Here is an 8,771-nt window from a genome sequence, read left to right on the forward strand (position 1 = left end):
ATAAAGCAATGTATGTATATATATTGGTAAATGCCATGGAGTCGGTTTCAACCTTACCACACCAGAGTCCATATATAAACCTTGTAATTCTGTAGAATAAGCACTGGACTGCTAACTACAAGGTTGGTAATGAAACCCACCAGCCACTCCTTGGAAACACTACACAGGGTCACTATGAGTCAGAACCTACTTAACTGCACTTAACAAAAACTATATACATATATGGTGCTGTAGGGTAAGCACTGGATTGTTAACCACAAGGTGAGTGGTTCAAACATAGTAGCCACTCCATGGTAATCCTATACAGAGTTGCTATGAGTGGAACTGACTTCTTGTTGTTGTCAGGTGCCATCGAGTCGGAACCAACTCATAGTGACCCCATGCACAGCAGAAGGAAGCAGTGTCCGATCCTGGGCCAACCTCACTACCCTGCCACACTTGAGTCCATCAATGCTACCACCTGGCCAATCCATCTCATTGAGGGTCTTCCTCTTTTTCTCCGACCCTCCATCCTACCAAGCATGATATCCTTCTCCAGCAACTGTTCCCTCCTTGGAACTGACTTAAGGCGCTTAAAATAATACATTCATATGATTCCTAGAGATATGAGATGATCATATTGTAGCAGACAGCAGACATTTTATTCTGACACTTTATCATCTGGTGACACCATAATTTCTCCAAATACTTATCAATTAGGGCGAGGTATAAAGATAGTGAAGAAGACTAGAATATAGGTATAGTGGTACAAATGCCAAAGAATGGATTTAAATGTAGTGCTCTCAGGATTCAGTAAAGATCAGTCCATTTGATAGTATAAAGTGTTTGACATTTGAAATGAGACAGAGAAATCTTTGGTCAAAAAAGAGGTAGATGGAAAATCCTTAAAAGAAGAATAATCAGTATGGCAAAAGGCAGCTCAATAATAGAGATATTGGAAATAGAAGTAAAGAGCACAAATAAGTTTGAAAATGCTATTTGAATTCAAGTTTTGACACAAACTTTGAGCCTTTTGACTTTTTAAAATATCTTGAGATTAATTTGGAAATAAGTTATAATGGTATGTTCTTTATAGAGTTGTTAATGGTAAAATAGAATAGTATTTGCATATAACAAATGCTTAATAAACCATAGCAATAAATTTAAGGGTTACTTTGCAATATAATGACTTTACCACAGCTACCTTTGTTTAAGAATCTTGGTTTATTGATTATTATCTGCAATACTGTTGTACATAGGGTCTCTGTGGGTTGGAGATGACTTTACAGCACCTACCAACAACAAAAACCTTTGTTCTTATTTTTTTTTATCATAAACTCAAATCCTTTCCTACAATGAGAAGAGAACAGAAACTCAAATCCTTTCTTACAATCAGAAGAGAACATAAACATTTTTTTCTGATATTGAACTTCATGGGAAAAATTATTTAGTGATTTATGATAAGTGCTGTGTTGAAACAATGCAATAAATGGCATATTGCATATTATTCTCAAAGATTTTGAGACTGAAAACTTCTACAATACTATTGTTGTTTACGTGACAAGCCTTGATTGTATAATAATCAAGCAGTTGAAAACGTTTTGTGATAAAGTGAAAAGGGGAAAAGTGAGAAGTAAGTACTTTATTCAGTAAATGAGGAAGTGAACTGGTTCTTCCTTAAAACAGTCCTAAAATCAAATTTTAGAACCATTCTCGCATTCATTGTTATGCTTGAGTCCATTGATGCTGCTACTGTTTCAATCTGTCTCATTGGGGGTCTAGCTCTTTTTTGCTGACCCTCCATTTTACCAAAATAATGCCTTTCTTCAGGAACTGGTCCCTCCTTGATAATATGTCTGAAGAATCAGAGACAAATCTCGCTATCCTGGCTTAAGGACCATTCTGGCTGTACTTTTTTCAACACAGATTTGTTTGTTCTTCTGGCCACCTATGATACTTTTAATATTCATCCTCAATGCCATAAATCAAATGCTTCAATCCTTCCACGGTCTTCCTTATTCACTGTCCAGCTTTCGCATCCATATGAGACCATTTAAAATACCATGGTTTATGTCAGGCACACTTTAATCCTCAAACTGACACCTTCACTCTTGAACACTTTAAAGAAGTCTTGTGCAGCATATTTGCTAACACAATACATCATTTGATTTCTTGACTGCTGCTTCCATGTGTGTTGATAGTGGATCTAAGCAAAATGAAATCTTTAACAACTTCAACTTTTGCTCCATTTATCAAGTTTATTTTTTAATTGATCCAGTCGTGAGGATTTTTGTTTTCTTTACATTGAGATTAGATTGAAGATTGTGTGTGATCTTCATCAGTAAATATCTGAAGTCCTTTTCATGTTCAGCAAGCAAGTTGGTTAATTAGTTGCAGGTGGTTAATGAGTCTTTCTCCAATCCTGATGCCATGTTTTGTTCTTCTTCATATAATCCATATTCTCAGATCATTTGCTCAGCATACAGATTGAGTAAATATGGTGAAAGAATACAACCCTGCTGAACACCTTTTCTAGTTTTAAACTATTCAGTGTTCCCTTGTTCTGTTTGAACTGCCTCTTGGTCTACGTATAGGCTTTGGCTTCACAATTTTGGGTGCAATACTTACACCAATGCATTACAACACAATTTTTTCTAAGAATTTCATTTAAAGTATTTAGTGAAGCAAGCTCAATCTTCATATACTTTCTCCTATTTACTGTCTTGGAGTCCTGTTACGGTGCTGCAGGATAACACACTGGATCCTGCTCCTCAGAAACCCTAGAGAGGGCTGCTATTGGTTGGCACTGACTTAATGGCATTTGACAACAACAAAAAAGTCACTTTTTAGTTATTGTTGTTTCTAACAAAAATTTCACAAAGACAATAAAATAAAAGTAATTAAACATCACATGTATAGGTTTTCCTTATACTCGTTCATATAATGCTTATACTCATTCATAGGATGAGAAATAAAGGTAATAAAAATAAGAACTTAGGTCTATTTCATTTATTCCAGCACCTCTGGATACCATATTATTGCCCAAGTATACATTTAATGGAGTCCTGGTGTGGCATTGTATGATAAAGAGTGGACCACAAGGCTGGTTTGAACTGCAGGTCAGCAGTTAAAGATAACCAAACTATACAGAGTCTCTATGAATCCGAACCAACTCAATGGCACTGGACAACAAGAGCAGTCCATTTCATGAACATGAATTATGAAAATAGTACATGTTAGCATTTCACAAAAAGTGTTTATAATGTATAAAACAATGATTCAATTATTTAAAATATTGAACACTTTTTAAAATACTTTATTGTGAATTTTGTGATAGTTTACATGGGAGAACATTAGTTTTACATTCATCCTATCATATATTGTTTTCATTGCCAGGGTTACATTCCCCTCCATGTATCAACCAACCACAGGGTATACCCTGCAAGCTTGTCCCCCCAGGCATCAGCATACAGCCCCTCTCCCTCTCTGTGTCTAAAATCCCCAGCTGCTCCATCTCTCCATATCATCATCTCTGCCTCCATCTCTGGCGTCACTGGTTCTCTGGGTAGGTCTCGCTCTCTGTTCTTCTCCCTTGATGGTCCCAGGAACCTCTGCTCCTAGACTGCAAAGTTAATCACTCCCCCACGTTGCTACAAAACGTCTATCATTACATTTCCAACCCTCATACTCAGTCCTGATAACACTTATTCACTATTGTATCACAAGAGACCTATCTGCATTTACTTTCATTAGCCCCGCCTACACAGATTGGATACTACTCAGTGGAGATCCCACCATCCTCCACACCCTATGGATCTAGATTCCATCTGGAAAGTGTGTAAACCAGCCACTTCTTGCCTTCGAGGCCTTCATTTTGGGTAGCCAATGTCAAGTTGCCCATCCCTGTCTACTCTTTGTATGGAGGGGGTGGGAATGATCCTTGCTGTAAAGATTTGTTCCCTCTTTTAAGCTACTGCATACATAGGTGTAGGTCAAGTTCATCAAATTGTATCAGATTACTCTTTTTTCCCTCTTCTTTCTTCTTCTAGTTGAGCTCTGATCATCCAGTCATTGAAGCCAATTCAAGTAGGTATTATCTGCAAGTGTGGGTGTTCTTGTGCATATGCCCTCTCGTCTTATCAGCTGGATGCTTCAGTCTCCACTCTAGTTCTGTGGCTATGTCACTGACTCTGGACCCAAGAGTCCCCAGGTCTTGTCACACTGCTGGGCAACCAGGTCTCCATCAGGGTTCACGGGAGTCTACTGAACATTGTAGGGCTTAGCTCACAGCTTCATTGCTGTTTTTCCCTCACTTCCCCTTATTGGTGAAGAATGTGGTTACCAGTCAGAGCATGTATTCCCAGTGAGTCTTAGTCTTGGGAGGGGGTTTTCTCTGAGGGGAGCTGACCGCTTGCCTTGATGTCTCCTGGGTGAGCAACTTGCTTATTCTTGTAAGTAATCAATCAGTCTGCCTATATTGTTTTGTATTTTTCCTGCTGGCCTTTCTTTCAAGAAGTATCTTCTGTTCTTCTAGCGTCTCCAGGCTGGTCTGCTTGTCCTTTCAAGTGAAAATTTCCCTCCTCTGAAGATTCTGGATGCTGTACAGGATTCTACCTATGGTCTTATGTAATGCAGAAACTCTGCAGGAAGCCTCCTTCACTGGGCATGTTGTAGCCCCATTTAATGTATTCCAATCAGTTATAGGCAGAAGACTGACTTACAAGCTTTCTACGGTAATATTTATGTCTATTCCTTTCTCTTCACCTCAAGTGTCTATTTTATAATTGTATGCCAGGGAAACAAAGATTCATAAGACAGCAAAGCATCTTAACATTATTTCCCCCTTTACCCCATTCCAACCATGTCTCAATCCCTGTATCCCAGAACCTTGTTGTTCCAAAGTTGTGCATACATCATTATTTACCTCTGTCCCACCTAGCCCATGCAAACCTGCCTAATTGTTCTCCAGTACACATTGTTGTTCCATTCCCCTCCCCTGCTTGTATATTGCCCCCTCCCTAATACCCTACTTACCCTTTGTCTATTACCTACCCTGTGCTCCACCTTCCCCTCCCTCCCCTCACCCCACTCTCCAAATTCCAGTAGCCAGCAAATAATCCCCTGCCCCCTCCCTTTAGTATGGGTTCTTTTTCTTAGTCTTTTACAGTAGTGCTCCTATGCAGTATTTCTCCTTTTGTGACTGACTAATTTCACTCAACATAATGTCCTCAAGATTCATCCATGTTATGCAGTGGCTTGCAGCCTCCTTGTTATTCTTCAAGGTACCATAATATTCCATTGTTTGTATGTACCACAGTTTGTTTATCCATTCTACAGTTGATGGGCACTTTAGCTGTCTCCATCTTTTTGCTATTGTAAATAGTGCTGCTATGAACGCTGGTGTGCATGTATCTACTCATGTTATGGCTCATTTTTGGTATAGAGGAATCCAACTGATTTTTGTATGTTGATCTTATATCCTACCACTTTGCTGAATCTTTCAATGAAGTCTAGAAGCTTTTTTAACTGAGTCTTTGGGGTTTCTATAGATATGATTATATCATCTGCAAATAGAGAGAGTTTTACTTCCTTTTTGTCAATTTGGATGCCTTTAATTTCCCAGTCTTGCTGAATAGCTCTTGCTAAGACTTCCAGCACAATATTGAATAGGAGTGGTACAAATGTCATCCTTGTCTGGTTCCTGTTCGCTGAGTGAAGGCTTTAAGTCTTTTAGATTTGCCAATGGTGTCAATTTTGTTAATCCTGTCAAAGAACCAGCTTCTTGTCCTGTTGATTCTCTCTATATTTTTTATGTTTTCAATCTCATTTACTTCTGCTCTAATCTTTATTATTTCTTTTCTTTTGGTGGCTATAGGTTCCCTCTGTTGGTCGGTTTCTAATTGTTGTAGATGCTGTGTTAATGAGTTAATTTTGGTTCTTTCTTCTTTTTGGATGTGTGCATTTAATGCAATAAATTGTCCTCTCAGCTCCGCTTTTGCCGTGTCCTAAAGATTTTGGTATGTTGTGTTTTCATTCTCATTTGTTTCCAGGAACTTTGTGAATTCCCCTTTAGGTACTTCTATTATTCAGTCACTTTTCAGCAGGGTGTTATTTAGTTTTCATGTATTTGACTTGATTTCCTTGGTCTTCCTATTGTTGATTTCTACTTTGATAGCATTGTTGTCTGAGAAGATCCTTTGTAGTGTTTTGATATTTGTAAATTTATGAAACTTTGTTTTCTGGTGTAAGACATTGTCTATTCTGGAGAATGCTACATGTGCACTGGAAAAGAATGTGTATTGTGCTGTTGTTAGGTTGAATGTTCTGTACACTTCTGTGACGTCCTGTTGGCTGATTGTGTTATTTAGTTCTTCTGTGTGTTTGTCAAGTTTTTTTCTGGTTGTTCTATCCATCTTTGAAAGTGGTGTGTTAAAATCACCCACTATTATTGTAGATTCATCTATTTCTTTGTTCAAATCTATGAGAGTTTGCTTTAAATATTTGGGAGCTCTTTCATTGGGAGTATAGATATTTATTATGGTTATGTCATCTTGTTCAATTGTCCCTTTAATCATGACATAATGTCCAACTTTATCTATTATGCTGTTTTTTGCCTTAAAATTATTTTATCATAGATTAGTACTGCCACTCCTGTTTGTTTTTTTATTACAATTAGCTTGGTATATTTTTTCCATCTTTTGACTTTTAATGTTTTTGTCTGTGTGATCTCTGTCTCTTGCAGACAGCATACTGAAGGATGTTGTTTTCTTATTCATTCTGCCACTTTCCGTCTCTTAACAGGTGCATGTAATCCATTTACATTCAGTGTAATTGTTGATCTTGTTGTTGTTATTCGGTGCCAGGGAGTCTGTTACAACTCATAGTGACCCTGTACAGGGGTTCAAGACTATAAATCTTTACGGGAACATAAAGCCTCATCTTTCTCCTGTGGAATAGCTAGTAGTTTTTAACTGCTGACCCTGAGAATAGCAGCCTGATTTGTAACCACTATGCTAACAGAGCTCCTTGTAATTATCGATAGGTATGGATTAATTGCTTCCATTATGTTTTTTTCTGTGTGTGTGTGTGACGTTGATACTTTCTTTGTTCTGTATGTCTTTCTTTGTTGAGTTCATGTTTTTTGTGTGTTTTCTTGTGAGTTTCCTCATAGTTTTAAGGTTTCCATGTTTTTCTTGGATTTTCATTTTCTTTGTATGTTGTTCAGTGCTAATTTTCTTTGAAGTAGCCTTATAGTCCATTAACTTTTCTCTCCATTTAGTACAGTCTATTTTATTCTGTCATCTACATGACCTTCTCACCACCTGGATCTCTGTTCCTACATGTTTACCTTCTTTTACATTGTAATTGTTTTGATCATAGACTGACCTCCAAATTCTCTGAGTTTGTTCTTATATTTTTGTTCTGTTCTCGACTCTTCCTTCTGTTGATTTAATTCTGGGTGGTACTGCAATGTATGTCAATCTCTGGTTGTTGTCTGTTCTTGTTTATTCTCAGTACACTGAACTCCCTTTAGGATGTTTTGTAGCACAGGGTTGGCCTTGGCAAAATCTCTTAGTTTCTGTTTATCCTGGAATGTTTTGATTACACCATCATATTTGATTGATAGCTTTGCTAGATAAAATATTCTTGGTTGGCATTTATTTTTTTCCTTTTGGGGACTTATATATGTCTGTCCATTGCCTTCTTGCTTGCATGGTTTTTGCTGAGAGATCTGAGTTTAATCTGACTTGCTTGCCTTTGTTTGTAACACTTCTGTTTTCCCTAGCTTCTTTCAGGAGTGTCTCCTTATCTTTGATTTTGGAGAGCTTGATTTTGATATGTCTTGGTGATTTTCTTTTGGGGTCTATTGTCCCTGGGGTTTGTTGAGATTCTTGAGTGTTTATCTTTTCACTTTTCAGGATGTTAGTGATATATTCTTCCAGTAGTTCTTCAACTATTTCCTCTGTGGATGTGTGTGATTCTTCTTGTTCCGGAATGCTGATAATTCTTAAGTTGTTCCTTTTCATGTTGTCCAACATGAATCTTAGACCTTCAGATTGTTTTTATCCTTTTTTTGTGTGTTTGTTCTTCTATTTAGTGATATTGAGAGATTTGTCTTCCAGTTCTCTGGTTATTCCTTCCACCTCTTCTAGTCTACTCCTTTGCCCTTTCAGAGTCTATTTCTGATATTCCTGTTTATGCTGATATTCTATGATTGATCGTTTGGACCTTTTTCTGTAGGTTTTAAATTATTTCCAATGCTTTATCTATCTTATTTGATAGTTCCTTTAGCACTTTACTGAATTCTTCCTTATTTTTCTCAACTACATTGTAAAGTGTTTTGAAACATTTTATAATCATTTATCTTAATTCCTTCTCAGGCATTTCCAAGGCCTGTCCACCTTCCAGAATGGAGTCCAGGTCTACCTCTGGGTCATTTGTCTCAGACATTTTGTCTTTTTGCTGGACATGTGCTAATATGGTCATCTGCTTTTGCTTCTTGGACATGTTTAGTGTTTATCTATGGCCTTAATACTTAATTGAATATGTGTTTTGGTATTTTTTATGCTTTCTGATTGCTTCCAGGTAGATGTGATAAGGATGGGAGCTTCCCTTTTCACTCTTCTTATTGCTTAACTTTCAAAGATGTCTGTTTCTCTGGTATATGGCAATTGGTATTGGTTCTTTCCTGGGTTTTGGTGTTTTATAGAGTGTGGTTGTAGCTTGACTATATGGCAGTAGTTGTTGTCTCTTCATTTGTAATATAGGGAGAGAAAAAGTCCCCCAAAGGT

This window comes from Chrysochloris asiatica, unplaced genomic scaffold (assembly GCF_000296735.1).
Source record: "Chrysochloris asiatica unplaced genomic scaffold, ChrAsi1.0 scaffold00470, whole genome shotgun sequence".
Classification (NCBI taxonomy): Eukaryota; Metazoa; Chordata; class Mammalia; order Afrosoricida; family Chrysochloridae; genus Chrysochloris; species Chrysochloris asiatica.